Genomic DNA, 16,177 nt, shown 5'->3' on the forward strand with positions numbered 1-16,177 from the left:
TCGTAAATGTCTGGTAACGCTCTAGAGCCTATTTTATATGCCTAATAAAGGTTGTTGTTGAATAGAAAAAAATAGTATAGTGCATGCAAACTGTTCACCATATGTTATTATACTGCCTTTTTATATGACTGTAAGAACCAATTTGCTGAATCTGTTATTGGCAAACAAACCTGGTTTATCTGATAAGCAAAAAATATGTACTTGTTAGATAATGATGACGAGCTCATCTCTGAAGTTGTTGCTAAGTTACTATTGTTTATCATCAAACTGCATCCTGATTGTATATAAGGTTTTTTTTCTGTTATGCCAGTAAAGGTTGTGATTGATAAGACAAGACAACATAGAATCAAGTAAGCTAGAAAACATCTAGGGAAGAAACCTCCTCACAGAGTCACAGAGTGTGGAGATATAGGGTCCTGTGGGCTACTTAAAAGCGAGGTGTACTACTGTCCGTCAACTAAACCAGGAGACAGAATTCAAAATGGAGAGGAAAATAAGAATGGTAACTAAAGTGTAGAATGTTGTGATACTGAGTAACTTCAACTACTAATTGGACAAAAACAAATATGTGTTTGAATTTAGCTACAGAAATAAAATTTCTAGACATCATAAAAGACTGTGATCTGAAGCAGCTGGTCACAAAATCACCTAGAGGTGAAGCAACTTGTGTGGGTGCAACTTGAGACCTGGTGCAAGATATAAATGTTTGTTGCAGTGATTGGGAATGGTGACCAGAATGTTATTCCATTCAGCACTCATGTCAACAAATGCCCTTAAAGTCCAAACAATCACTTGGATTTCAAAAGAAGGAATTAAAATGAGGAAACCAGACAGGAGAAAGTTAAAATGGAAAATAAAAATATTAAAATCCCTCCATAACGCTTGAGAACTACTTAAAACTATACTGATAGAATGCATACCTCAAATCAGGAAAGGTAGAAACAAATTTAAAAGGATGCCTACATGGTTAATGACTTCAATCAAGAGAGCCATAAAAAGTATAAAGACTTCATTTAAAAAGTGGAAGTGAGCAAAAAGAAATTTTGAAGATTGGTTCACCGAAAAAAAAGACAATTAGCCTTGCTTCAAACATATCAGGAGTGGGAAACTGGCTAGGGAGGTAGGTGGATGACAATGGGAAAAAAATGGATTCCTTGAGGAAGATGGGAATATGGTGTGAAATTGAATGATTTCTTTGCATCTGTTTTCACTTGGGAAGATGTGAAGCACTTACCCATGCTGAAGCCAAAGTTTCTGGGAAACGTGTCTGAAGAACAGAGTCTGACTGAAGTGAAAAAAGGTGAAGTTTTGACCTTAAAGTGAAAATTAGCAAGAACACCAAGAAAGAAAGTTTACTGAGGGAAGATCAGCATGGCTTCTGCAAAGGGAAGGCCGGCTTCACTTACTCCTTGGAAGGTTTTTGATCAATTTAACAAGCATGTGGATAAGAGTGATCCAGAAGGCATCCTATACTTGAATTCCCTGTGTCTTTGAAAGATGAATGGCCAAATCGTCGTCGTCGTCTTCTTCGTCTTCTTCGTCTTCTTTGTCTTCTTCGTCGTCGTCGTCTTCTTCTTCTTCTTCTCCTCCTCCTCCTCCTCCTCCTCCTCCTCCTCTGAAGTCTCCCCCTGCTATCTAGGTCAAGGCACAGAACACTTTTCAGTACTTCACAAATAGGGCATAACTTATCTTAAACAAAAAAAATTAGCAAGTTCCCTCCGCCACCACTTCCAATTATTAAAAATTACATTGTTAACAAGAATTTTTGTTTGTATTTTTTTAGGTTTTTACTTGCTACTTTGGTATCTCCATGTGATCTCAACAGTGCATGCCTTTTTTTGTGACTGGAAAGATTGATTTCTTCTACTACCCTGGTACAAAAGTGGCAACAATCTACACAAATTTGTGAATCGTTTCCAAAGTATGACTTGGGAATCATGCACCAGCAGAAGAAGCTACTGTGAAGGTGCAAATTGTTAGACATAGTGCTTCAGACATATGTTGTTGGTGGTGGGAAGGCAATTAAGGATCTTGCCTCATATGTAAGAGAGGGAGTTTGATTAAGTTCACCAGGAGATTGCATTCATGTCAAATTTCTTAGCATATGATCCCTTCATAATGTGAAGGAGAGGCACTTGCTAATTTTTTTTAGTTTAAGATAAGTGAAGCCCTCTTTGTGGGGTACTGAAATGTGTGCTGTGCCTTGTCCTTTAATTCATTCCCTGACAGAGTGGTGTAGGATCCATATTGTGTGTGCCCTGAAGTAGAGTATCTGTCAGAATTCTGAGGAGAGCAGTAACACTGCTGTAACAGTGCTCTTGTACTCTGGCAATGCAAAGTATTCCTTTCTCCAAAGTTTCTTTAGAGCTCCCATTATCAAAATTCCCCCATCTGTTCAAAGTATGCGCAAGAAAAGGCCAGAGAGGGTGTGATCCCTTCCTGCACACCTAGTCACTAAAGATAATATTCTTGTGGGTGTTTATATAGTGCTAAAGTGTCTTCTGATTGGCTGCAGATTTAGATGGCAATGTAACCTGCTCTGTTTCTAAATAATCATAGTGTAAGGTTGGTCATTCCTGCTGAAATTTGTAGTGATTCCTGCATTTTCATCACTCTAATGTTATGCTAGCGTTGGGATATAGGCTGAGAGGGATTAGGATGCCATTAAAATATCACCCCCTTAGAATGACCATGGTGCCTCCCATTTTTGCCTTTGTGCTGGCAGTGTTGCCTTGGAGCTGGATTTATACCAGCCAAGTTTCAGCACAGCACTAAGCCAATATACCCTCACATTACACTGGCAAATGGGTTTAGTTGTTATTCTACAAAGTTTCCAGGATGCCTTTCACATTGCTTTCGGATGTACAATGTGACATGGGCAAACCATTTGGGATTTATACAAGAAATGAAAAATTATTAGTACAGACACAACACTAAAATCAGGAAAAGCAAATAGACTCCTTCACAGACATCTATTAATTGAATTCAGAAATCACACCAGCTTAGAATTCCTCTTGGATATACATATCAATACAATTTTTTAAAAAAAACTTTTTTTCTTTTGGCAGTAAAAGACTGTTGTATCTTTGTTATTTCCTTATGTGTAACCCAAGTATTTTTATTTTACAAATTAGTTAGAACTGTTTCTCTCATTCCCTCTCTCTGCTTAACTATTAGAAAAGGGAATTATTTGTAATGGATTTAGCACCATCATCTGCCCATGATCCAATGATTAGACAAACAAATATTAAAACAGTTATGATTTAAAATTATATATATATCTAATTTTCTCAGTGTTTTAGTTATGAAACAGCTGTCTGGCTCTCCCTCAAAACTACTCCCTTAGATGAGGAAACACCTGCCTATCCTGCATATCATTTGAAAGTTCTCCAGCTTTGCACGGTCTGACTTCATGACAACTGATAATCAGCACCCATTCAAACTCAAATAGGCCCCAAGATCCTATTTGCGCCTAAAAGCCTGCGTTTTGGAACAGAGCATTCCCACCAAATGTGTTCTGTGCATGTCATTGCCCTGTCACTTGGACAATCAGCTCAGCATGCCACTATGTATATGTTTTCATTCACTGATAACATCATGAGATTGTTTTCTGCTCTGGAAGAATGTTTCTGCCCTGAAACAGAAATGGGTATATGTGTAAAGAAGCCCCCAAGAGAGAAGGTCAGTGTCCTGGGGATGCAATCCTTTGCTCTCTCTGTCAGTCTCATGAAGCTGATCTCTCCTCTTGAAACCCGGCATGAATAGTTGAGCTACCTGATAATGCTTAAGGAAGATGAACAGGCATGAGTCTCCCTTCTGACTGCTTCCTGATCCTGTCATCAATGTGTACTCTGGGAGTGAAAGGTCACCAGAATAATAACCCTGCACCTGTAGCCTGCAAAGACTGGGCCCACAGTTCACAGTGAGTTCCCTCATCGTGAATGCTAATGGATACTAAGCCCATGCATCCAGCCAAAGAGCAGTAGGACTGGAGGACTTACTGCTGCCAAAATCATTATACTAATAATAAATTTAGGATTCTTCACACAGGCCTGTAATTTCAAAGAACTGTCTATCAATTTTTTTAAGCTTTTTTAGATTGTTTATCTGAGGCATTTCTTTTGGAAGAAATGAGGCTGAAGAAGGGGGAAAAAACAAATCAGAAGCAGTGCTACCTGATGCATTAGGTAGCCCTGGGAATCTGAGCTGAAGTAACCAGATATTTTGCCCCCATCTCTCAGCCCTTGCCATCTGTGCAAAGAATCAGGTTTAAGCAGCTACTTCTGGGACCTAGAGACCTTACTGATGTTTCTTTTATCTCTCTTTTATCCTTTCCAGAGATGTGCCATCTGCTTGGTTTGGAAGTTTGGCAATGGTAAGAAGGGACTTTGAAGAAATAATGGAAATGAAACTTGCAGTCTGGCTTCTGATCCAATCATAGCATGATTTCAGACTAGTTAGAAATCAATTCATGCTAAGACTAGAGCAATTTCCCCTTAAACCATTAACCCTTTTAGTGCAAAAGGCCAGATAATCAGCTAGGGTCAAGTAACCTAATTCCAGTTTCTTCTGTAGTCTAAGGTAGTGAAATATCTTGCAGATATTATAATTCAAAATTACATCAAAGAAATAAAGACTTGCAGCATGAGTAGATGTATATTTTGATAGGTATGTTGCATTTTGTATAATGCTGGAAACTCACTTCTTAAGCTTTAAATCTGTTTCAGCTGCAAACTATTGCAAATTATGTTTTGCCTTTTGCATTAAACACACATTTCAAAAACTAAAATAGAAAAGTTAAGGAAGCAGACAAATATTTTTGGCAAATACAAAAAAATTCTGTTTGGAAGCTAGAAATATTGAATAACACATTTTCGCTAAGAATGAAGTTCTTAATTCACAAAAGTATCTTACACAGAGCCCAACCACATAGCTTTATAGTGTTACTCTGAGTGGCATCATTACAATTTGTTCAATAGCACCATTCCACATTTTTTGCCATCAAATCACAGCTGACTTATGGCAACCACATAGGGTTTTAAAGCAAGAGATATTTGGAGGCAGTCCGCTATTGCCTTCTTCCACATCACGATCTTGGTATTCCTTGGAGGACTCCCATTCAAACGCTAGCCAAGGGCAGAGCTAAGAGTTTATAACTTCCCAAGATCACTCAGCAAGCTTCCATTGCAGAGCAGGGTTTGAACCTGGGTTTTCCTGGTCCCAGTCTGACACCTTAACAACTAAATCATACTGACTCTCACCATTCCTGCATTACAGATAGAAAAGGTCAGACAAGCAAAAATTCTTGCAACTGCAGATGCACTATGGTGCTTTTAAGGACATTCCTCCCTCCCTCCTTCCTTTCACCTTCTCTCCTCGTCCCCTTTTCTGTTGGTAATAAAGTTGCTAACAATCAGATTGGGCTTGGAATTTTTTCCAGAATTTCAACTCATCTCTACACTACAGAGATCAGATTTCTTCAAGGGGGTAGCAATGGTGAAATTGGAGCTCGAACTCTATAGACTTCCATTGCTGCTGAGCTCTATTTGGGTTGCCAACCACCAGGTGGCACCTGGAGATCTCTTGCTATTGCAATTCATCACCAGATGAACAAGATCAGTTCCCCTGGAGAAAATTGTTGCTTTGGAGGGTGGGCTTTAAGGTATTATAGCATCTCCTCCCCAAACCCTACCTTCCCCAAGCTCCAACCCCCAAATCCCCTGGTGTTGCCAAACTGGAACTGGAACCCTAGGTACCTTCCTTCCCAAACTCCATCTTCCTCACCACAACTCCCAAATCTCTAGGAATTTCCTAATACAGAATTGGTAATCTTAGTTATTAATGATTACTAACTAGGTACTTTTCCTGGCAACAGTCTCTCATTGGATCAGAGTTGATAATGCAATATATGTCTGCTTTCTTGATCTCCATACAATCAGTGTAGTAGCTTACTTCACAATATACCCAGTACAGGATTTTCATCAGAATCATTTGCAAAAGAACTATCTGCTGTTGCTGTCAGCACATTTGTTTTGTCAGATGCAATCACTAGACAATGTTGAGATATCTTATGATTCTCTTTACACCTTTACACTAAGCATGTTGTGTTGGTTTCATATAAACATTTTCAGTTAAAGGAGCATGTAGATAGGCACATTGAAAGTCAAAATGTTTCATTTTCAATCCTTTTTGTACAGTTAGTGTGATGATTAGTCTCATAGACTCAGCCTTAGCTGTAGGTGAATATGTTTCATCAAAGTTTTCCAGATATTGTTGTCCAAAGCCTTGTGCTACCAATCTGGCTTTGTATTTGAACTTTTCATCTGGTAGAGGTTTCTTTCTATATATCCACCAAGTCCCAATCACACTATATTGTTTCTCTCCCTCTTTTTCAGTATCTGAACTGCTCTCCCCCTCTTTTTCAGTATCTGAACTGCTCTCCCCCTCACTCTTCTTCATCTCTTTTGGAATGTTAGGCCCTTTCCGCACGGGCCAAATACAGCGCCCTGGGGACGTGCGAACGGCAGCGGCTGGAAGGTGCCATCCCTCCCCCTTTGTCCAATTGACCTACCTTCTTTCGACCGTCCGGCATGTCGCCGAGGCCTGGGGACATGCCCCCCTGCCCTGCGACTCAGGAGCAGTTGCACAGGGCAGGGGGTTCATGTCCCCTGGCCTCGGCGATGCGCCAGATGGTCGCAGAGAAGGTAGGTCGATCGGATGACAGTGCTCCGTGGCGCTGTCTTCCCAGTAGTTACCAGGACCGTTCATGCGAACAGTCCTGGTGGGGTTGGGTCGGCGTCATGTACGCCGACCCAACCCCCAGCGTGGCCGTGCAGAAACAACCTTAGAGTGACCTTGATCTGGGGAAGTTGGTGTGTTCTGATCACTAACTTCAGCATCTGCTGGCTGCTCAGTTAAGGAAGGTAGAAATACTTCTGAGTTGGCATGGACATGTTCCCACCCTGAATGCCGCTCAAAATTGGCACTTCTTGAGATCATAACTTTTCCATAACCCAAAGTAAATCTGTAACCTTTACAATTTTCAGCATAGCCAACAAATTTCAAATTTTGTCACTTCTGTTTTTCCTTCAGCCTTTGTGCCCTGGGAATTAACACATTTGCAAAGCTCCCAAACCTTCTAAGATATTTTAGGGATGGTTTCTTCCCAAACAGCATGAAGTGTGGACTCTCATTTATGCTTGAGCTCCATAAGTGATTGATTACGTGTGTTGCAGCACAGACAGCTTCCCTCCAGTAACAAAATGGAAGTTTAGCATCCTGAAGCATACCCTCATCACCTGTAGAATCCCTAACCTTCTCTCAGAGATGGTATGGATTGGTTCATCTGTATACAATCCCCCTGGTTTCTAATCAAGACTGGAATTTATTCCTCATGAATTCCCCTCCACAGTCAGTCTGTAGACTTGCCACCTTATAGGGAAATTTTCTTTCTATCCTGGTAACCCAGTTTTTAAACTGTATTTAAGCAGTAAACAATATGAGTACCAGCTGTAATCATCAACTATTAAGATATTGAGCTATTAAGATATCAACTATTATATATTGAGCATTTCCTTGACTAGGTGTGAAAGGACATGCCAGGTCTGCATGTACCAAGGCAAATGGCCTTTCTGGCTGGCTGTTGTTCACTTTTGATATAGGATAGGACTTCACCTTACATCCACTGCACACAGAGCATTCTAGATAGTGCTTACAGGGTTTTACATCAATATCACAGACCTTTGCTAGTTGCTTAATTGTGGACCACTCTGCATGTCCAAGTACACAGTGCAGTTCATGAACACAGTTATCATGTAGTGGCTTGTTGGTCAAACTAGACAATTGTTTTACACTCCAACTACCACTGGGAATCATATGATATATCTTCTTTCAGTTCCCCTTCTGCCCCTTCTGGCCTTGTATTGCCTGCTTTCTTCTGGCATCTAGACAATTCTGGGCTTGGTGATCTATGGATCCACAGGAGAAACACCTTCTCACCGCATAGGTCTTGACCAGAGTTGTCTCTGGATTTGCAGGAGGTTTTGCATCAGGGTGATGTCTGTTGCCAGGATTGGCTTCCACTTGTTTCCTTTCTGTGGCTCGACTTTCCTTTTGATAAATTCTCTTGAGTGCTTCTCATGACTCCTTTGCACTGCCAGAGTCCCAAATACACTGGAGATGAGAATTCTCCACAGCCGGGACTATTGAGGCTTGGGTTCTCTCATCTGCTCACTTACCAGCTGCATCATCAGCTGCTGAAGTTGTCTCCACCACAGTCCATAAGTCTTCTTTTATTAGGTAGTTCTGCATCTTACAAGCCCAGGAAATGTAGTTGCTTGCATTGAGTTGCTTGAAGGGCATACTTGCTGCTGCAAATGCCATCTTCAGCTTTGTTCCAAATTGCTGCACCACAGCTCACAATTTGGACGATGTCTTCTCTCTTACTCCCAAGCAGATCTGGAGTCTGGGCCCATAACCTATCAGCAGACTTAAAGTGGAGCTACTTAGAGTAGAGAAGAAGGTCTAGTAGTCTTCTTGCACACACTGCAGCCTCCTATCTCTTAAGAAAAGAAAACTGACCATGCAAGATGTTCTTTCCAATAGGAAGGTTTTACTTAGCAGTTGCAAGATTACACAAGCCTATACTAGATAAAACTACAAGGCTATACAGAACACTTCAGCATTACTATAACACTAGAACTAAAACAGACTAAAAGACTAGAATAGAAACAGTGCACAGCTTTCTTATACATTCAAGCTAGATACTTTCCCCAGCAACAGTCTGCCATTGGAGCAGAGTCACAGTTGAATGCACCAATCACATTAAAGGTCAACTGTAGCTGGTTGCCCTCAGACTTCCCGGCTCCTGGCCCCTGTTGCTGGGCAAACCTTTTGCCGCCTAGAAAATGACCTTGTGTACCTTTGTTTTATGTATCATGACACCTATCCACACACCCCCTCCCCATGATATGTCCACTAACATTTGGCCCAAAGTGCACATCTCCCAAGCTATACACTTCAAGCAACAGTACATGTACAGAAAAGAAAACAGGGACATTTGAGACTCCACTTGTAATTAACCCAGGTGAAATGGTACCAGTTGATACCATGAGCAGAAAACAAGCTTGAGAGAACATTTCAGGAAGGATGCAATAGTCTGTGGCTCAGCAGAATTGAAAACTGACATGATGCGGAAATCAGGAGGGTGGGCAGCAGGGCAGGGAGATCAGGCAGCTGGGCAGGAAGAATAAACTGTTTCTGCTCCCATGGTGTTTGCATGGTAGTAGGTTCACTGTGGGATTTTTGAAAAGAATTGCCAAATTGGCAATTTTAAAAAATCCCAGGATGAGAGAAATATTGTGGGGAAAACCCACTTTAGGACCTGGGACCGTGCAAACTTCTTGGCCAAACCGGGATATTTCCCTTGCTCAACCCAGGATATTTGGACCATGCAGAAACAACCACTGAGACACATTTCAGTATCACATCTGGACCTTGGAGAGAGCCTCTAGCATTTTAATGAGCTACAGACAAACACAATGCAGCAGAGAGGAGGATTTGAACCAAGACATTTATTATGCACAGCTGACTTGTTGCATTGCCAGAAATCAGAGAAGTTTACACAAATTGCCTGTAATTTTTAAATCGTTAAATTACAGCTGTGTATGTGTGTTCTGTTTGTTAGAGAAGACAGGTTTTTTGACTGATATTTTCTCCAGATATTATAACAACATAGTGTAGGCAGATTAACAGATGCACAACCAAATAGGACTTGAGAGCATTATCAGATTATTTTAGATTGTCATACCTATTTAAATATCCTGGAAAACAGTCAAATGAGGAAGAAATAGTTATTTCTGCCTAAGTTAAGTGGTTCAAAGTGCAGTTGGGGAGCCCTTGCTTCAAATCTCACTTGTAGTTATGAAACCTAATCTCATGTAAGCATATTATGAAGAAGCCAGAGGACTGCTGATTCAGGAGCATAATACTATTGGACAATCAATATCCTATAGTGATAATCAGGTTCAGCACAAGACATTTTGATGCCTGTGGACACTGTCACTGCTGCTTCCTTCAGTTATGCCTAGGAGTCAAAGCACCTAATTATCCTTGTTCCCAACCTTCTTTAAAAACAATGTGGCAAGCCATACATACCTTAGAGTTATTCTCAAATTCTTGTGAGATTCTTTCCTTTTCCAAGAGTTTGATCATCATTTTTGGCTGACCTGGCAACATAACTGAATGATTTCAACCTGCAGAAATCTAACTCCCCCCCCTCCCACTGCAGCCCCAATTACCCTCCAGCTGCTTTTCCCAGGGTCACATCTCCCAAGTGTGGAATTTTGTGATGCATTTTGAGACGCAACAGGAAGAGAGGAGTTAAGAAAATTGCCCTCTACAGCCATACATTCTTTGTAGTACAGTACTTAGATGATAGATCTAAGAAAGCTAGAAAAAAATTTGAACAGTGAAGGAATAATTTTACTTTAGTGCAGTAGCTATTCTTTGCACTCCTATTCCTTATTCTCAAGTGTAAGCCTCTGCATGGGAATTAGGACTCTAAGCTTTTATATTACTTTTGTTTTTCTATTCTATGATAGAAGCAGATAGAAGACCCACTCTGCACTGTTGCTCATACCATAATCTGTCAACTAGTCCTTCCTCACTTTCACTTCATCTTTGCAGGCTGTCACTAGCCACACCCTCACTCTCACCCCTGGTTAGGAATATTAGCAATCCTTTGAGACTAACAGAAATCTTGTACTGAACTCTTAAAAAATGTTATGGCCCAATAGTCACATGGCCCATGCATACTTCAATCCATCCTGGAAATCAGGATGGCATATTGGAGCAGTTAATTATCACTGGCATATACTTTTCTGTACATGAAGTATTTACTGTATTTACAGATTATATCCAAAGAGAAAGTGTGCATGGAATAGAAAACAGTTGATGGAAACAGAGGTGCATAGTATCTATTACAAACAAAAGAAGTTAAACAAAGTAGCAGTTGAATACGTTGAGCTAATTTCTATTTATTTCATGTATTTAGTATTGATCTGCCCACAGTTCTGTCAACATACCAATGCTCCACATTTCCATCCTATTTGGTTTTGCTCACATGGGCTAGGGGGAAAAAATCCCTGTACAAAACCAGCTTAATGGAATTCCAAAACAAAACACAGCCTCTGTTAGCTATTTAGCCTTCCTGAAGACCAGAATAGGGTCAAACAGATTTGAGGAGGCATTTATGAGAATGTTTTCATTTATCTCAGCTACATTTTAAAGAACATGGTTCCAGATGATAACCTTACTCATTTCTAAAACCCTGTTTTTCTTTGCAGCCTTTTTCAATTAGGGCCATATCTGTTTGATATTTTGGTGGTCAGGAATTTCCTAATCTTATATCACCCATGGTAAATATTTTTTTAATGCTTCCTCTCATTCTGAGTAAGAGCCAGGTATATTGATTTGATTTATTTGCTTTGGAAAAGCCTTTGTTTTCATACTCCCAGAGTATTTCTGGGTCTTAAGCAGGTATTATTGGATGTTAGGTCATCTGTAAGTAATAGTGATATTTTTTAATCTCTACAAATATAAGGCCAATCCCGTTTACACTGGATCGCAGTGATCATGCCTGGAGAATTTACATGGACCAAAGTCCTGCTTTTCACCACCTCTTTAAAGTATATATAAATTATATTAATTTACTGAGGTGTTGTGTGGTTTCCAGGCTGTATGGCCATGTTCTAGTAGCATTTTCTCCTGACGTTTCACCTGCATTTGTGGTTGGCATCTTCAGAGGATCTGATGGTAGCAAAGCAAGTGGAGTATATATACCTGTGGAATGTCCAGGGTGGGAGAAAGAACCATTGCCTGTTAACAAGTGTAAAGGGTGCAATTCGCAAGCTTGATTTGCATGTGTTGAGTGGGATCCACCCATTTAGCTTGTGAGTAACCATGAAGATAGTATAATCAATTAGTGAGGGCATCTGCATTGTAGTAGCCTGGCCTTTTGATCCCTTTGATTGCTTACTGCCTAGAGTGGTGGGTGGTGTTCTGGGTGGTGTTCACTAGCCTTTTGACTGCTTACTGCCTGGAGACATCCTTTGTCTGGGTGGTGTTCATTAGTCACTGTCTTGATTCTAGTGTTTTTAAGTACTGGTAGCCAAATTTTGGTCATTTTCAGGTTTTTTACTTTCTGTTGAAATTGTCCATGTGCTTGTAGATTTCAATGGCTTCTCTGTGTAGTCTGACATAGTGCTTGTCAGAATGGTCAAGAATTGCTGTGTTTATCACACAGAAAGTAAAAAACCATGAAAATTCTGCTATTGCTGATTTTTCCAGCTGAATTAGTGTGCAGTGCCTTTCATGTTCTTTGATTTGTGTCTGGACGCTGCCTTTGGTGCCTTACGTAGATTTGTTCACAGCTGCACAGTACGTGGTAGACTCCTGCAGAAGTTAGAGTGACTAATGAACACCACCCAGACAAAGGGATCAAAAAGCCAGGCTACTACAATGCAAATGCCCTCACTAATTGATTATGCTATCTTCATGGTTACTCACATGGAAAATAGGTGGATCCCACCCAACACATTCAGAGGGTTCTAAGACTGAGTCAACTCCTTATAATGCAGTTGTCCATCTCCTTATAATGAAGCAAAACAGGATCATATGTAGTCAATGCCACATCCTATATCCTCACTTAGCTCTGCTTTTGGGAACAACATAGAACTCTAGAGTATAAATAACTTGCACCAAGTAGAGAAACAGGAAATATGGGAGGTATGTACTAATTGCTGATTCTACATAATGGATTCTGGTTTTGCCTGTGTATATGCCTAGTCCTTTGCACAGGTAGAGAGAAGATGGAGAAAAAAATCTTTAAACTACATGAGTCTTTTGTGCAGTGCACTAGGAATGTGCATTCAACTAAATTCAAATAGGAAAAAACCCTGAAAAAACCTTACCAGTATTTGGGGTTTTTTTACCCCTCCCACAAAAGCGGTAGATTAAAGGGATCTGAAAAGCTTGGAGGCACCAAATGCAGAGCTGAATGCTGAGCTCCAAAAGCCCAGCATTCAGCTCTGTATTTGTGTACTGCCAACGAGCTCCGCATGGCTTACTACCTCTAAGCTTTCTGGATTCCTTTTCTGCCACCATTTATTTGTGGGGTGTGTGTGTGTGTCACGGGCCATCTCTTGTAGAGCAATGAGTCTTCAGGGGATGAGCAGAACCAAGTAAGCCCAGACCAGGTTAGGTACCTACAAGAGTTGGGCTTGGACCAACCCTGCAGGCTCTACAATGGGAACAATGGGCAGGTCAGGAGTTAGAACCAGAAGTGCCTCCAAAAGCAGACTATGCATCCAGCGCTGCTCCAGCTGAAGAGACTCATGCACCTAGCTCAGCTAAGCCCATACAGCAACAGAAGCAGCAACGCAGGGAGCTTTCGCACCCACTAGCTCAAACAAAGCACCTGCTACAGCAGGGGGAAGCAGAGTCTTCACAGCATGAAGACTAACATGCTGGAAGACCCTGTAGTAGTAGTAGTAGTAGTAGTAGTAGTAGTAGTAGTAGTAGTAGTAGTAGTAGTAGTAGTAGTAGTAGTAGTAGTAGAAGAAGAAGAAGAAGAAGAAGAAGAAGAAGAAGACGACCACGACCACGACCACGACCACGACCACGACCACCATGACGACGATGACGATGACGACTTCATTTATGGTCAATGATCAAATATAGCCTTGTATTAAGCAGGTTCACAGAGCATACCAGCCTGGACGTGACAGGATTGCTGCAACACTCTTTGTTGACTCTATGCAGTGGTGGGATTCAAATAATTTAACAACCGGTTCTGGTGGACCGATTCAAATAATTTAACAACTGGTTGTTTACAAGCACCGTTTTAACAACCGGTTCTGCCAAAGTGGTGCGAACCTGCTGAATCCCACCATTGACTCCTTGTATTCTGACTCTCAGACCAGACCTCTGATGCTGAAATTGCTTTACAGATCTCTGACTAGACAAACGTCTCTGCTGCAACTCAATACCTCTGCCTGGCAGTCCAACCCAGGATGGGGGTGGGAAGTGATTTTGCTCTTGCAACCACCACCACACACAAGCCTTTATTGGCATATAAAACAGGACAAAATTTTAAAACAAAACAAGGTTAAGAAATACAGTTAAAATTACTAATTTCCAGTATAAAATTTGCAACAGTTTCACAAAAGAGCACATCAGAGCTGTTCAGGAGATTGGGTATCTTATAACACTCATGCCACTGGGAACATTGCAAGAAAATGGAATTCATGTATTTCATGCGTATCTTATTGTATTTAGGGCATACAAACAGGGAATGGTCAAGTGTTTCAACCGTAGTCATATCACATGAACAAACTCTTTTAGAACGTTCCATATTCTTAAATCTTCCCTCCAGCAGAGCTGATGGCAGCACATTACATCTTGCAGTAGCCAAGGCTCTCCTCTGGGTGGATTAATCAGCAGACGAAGATATGCTGCCATAATTCCACGCTCGCATGGGATTAATAATGTAGTCGGAGAACACGTTGTCTTGGCAGCATGAGTCAAATTATGAAAATCAAGATCCAAGAGCCTATTCTTAACTAGTCTGAAGGCTTCCACCTTTGTGAGCATAAGGAGTGCTCTTGCAACCATTTTTTAAAAGATTGGAGCAGCAATTTTAATTGGCTAAATTCTCCTCTAAAGTGGCATTGGTGGCTTTGGGCGGGCCTCATATGAACTAGATCGAGATCCCCCATGAAAAATATGGAGAAACCCCCCCCCCCCCCCGGATATTCTTACTGAGACTTTTCATGTCCTTGGACATGTTTGTTCCAACTAGGAACCTCTAAATTCATCTCCAAATTTCACTTTAAGCTATTTTTAATAATAAAACAAACACACGACAGCATAATTAACAGTCTAGTTAGAAGTCCTATTCCTTTTCATCTCCACACCTGTTGCTGTCACCACTCCAAGCAGCAAGGTGACCAATTTTTTTTTTAAAAAAAATACTCTGCAGCATTGTGTATAGTGTTGTCAGCTCATCCCCTGAAGACTGGTAAAACAAAAGTCTGGTAAAAAATCAAGTGACATAGCTTTACAAATCACTGGAAAATCTATGGTTTTATCAGAAAATCTGTGATACTGCAGCCTGCATTGGAACATCCTTATATTCCTGTCCACAACCCTTATTCCAGTTGCCAGGCAACTAGGAATGTGCAAAATGTAATTCACAAGTCAAAAACATACATGAAAATCAATGTTTTGGGTTGTCACAGCAATTCCCTATAATCGTAATAGGAATCCAGGATTCTTAGGGAAACAAAAATACTGTCTCCAAAAAATCTGGGTTGTTTTTGAGTTCATGTGCTTACTGCATCAGCAGAAACATGTGCTCATTGTGATATTCTTTGATTCAGCTTGTTCTCCTGGGCAACAGCAACCACCTACAAAGGGGCTTCAGGCAAGGGAGGAGCATAATCTAGAGTTCCCAACCAAGTACAAACAGCATGTGATCCTGATGTTCTTCGATTCCACTAGTTTCCCAGCTACCAATGTTTTTTTCTTCCAATCAGATCCTTGCAAGGGAAAAACATAGAGCACTTCTACAGCAGTCTATAGTGAAGTGCATATGCGCAGAAACTTGTCTGCTTTGGAGTTCAGTAAAGTGGAGCCCCTTGTATTGCATCAGCTAGGAATTTTTTGGAGCGGGAAATTTGAGAGGAGGTAGAGGACTGTATTCTGTGTGATTTTGGTGTCATTATCTTTAATAATTGCTGTCCCAAACCCAGAAATTGAAAGAGAGAGAGAGAGAGAGAGAGAGAGAGAGAGAGAGAGAGAGTGTATACAATATTTTACCGTGGAATCTGGTAAAATGAAATGTTATTGTCTGCTCTTACAGTTCAGAGAATTCTGCGAGAAGAGGGAAGACTGGGTTCTGCACAATTTTGGTGCCATTATCTTTAATAATTGCTGCCCCAGACTCCCAAATTGGCTGTTCATTGAAAAGAATGATTGTGAAAATAAAGATATTGAAAACACCACATGGATTTCTAACATGAAAGTGATAAAACCCTACCTGAAATGAATCAATCACAGTAAACATCCCTCCCCCTGAAACCTAAATCCAAAAATTTAATGACAATTTTGTTATACA

The sequence above is a fragment of the Sphaerodactylus townsendi genome, linkage group LG01, assembly GCF_021028975.2.
Source record: "Sphaerodactylus townsendi isolate TG3544 linkage group LG01, MPM_Stown_v2.3, whole genome shotgun sequence".
Lineage (NCBI taxonomy): Eukaryota > Metazoa > Chordata > Lepidosauria > Squamata > Sphaerodactylidae > Sphaerodactylus > Sphaerodactylus townsendi.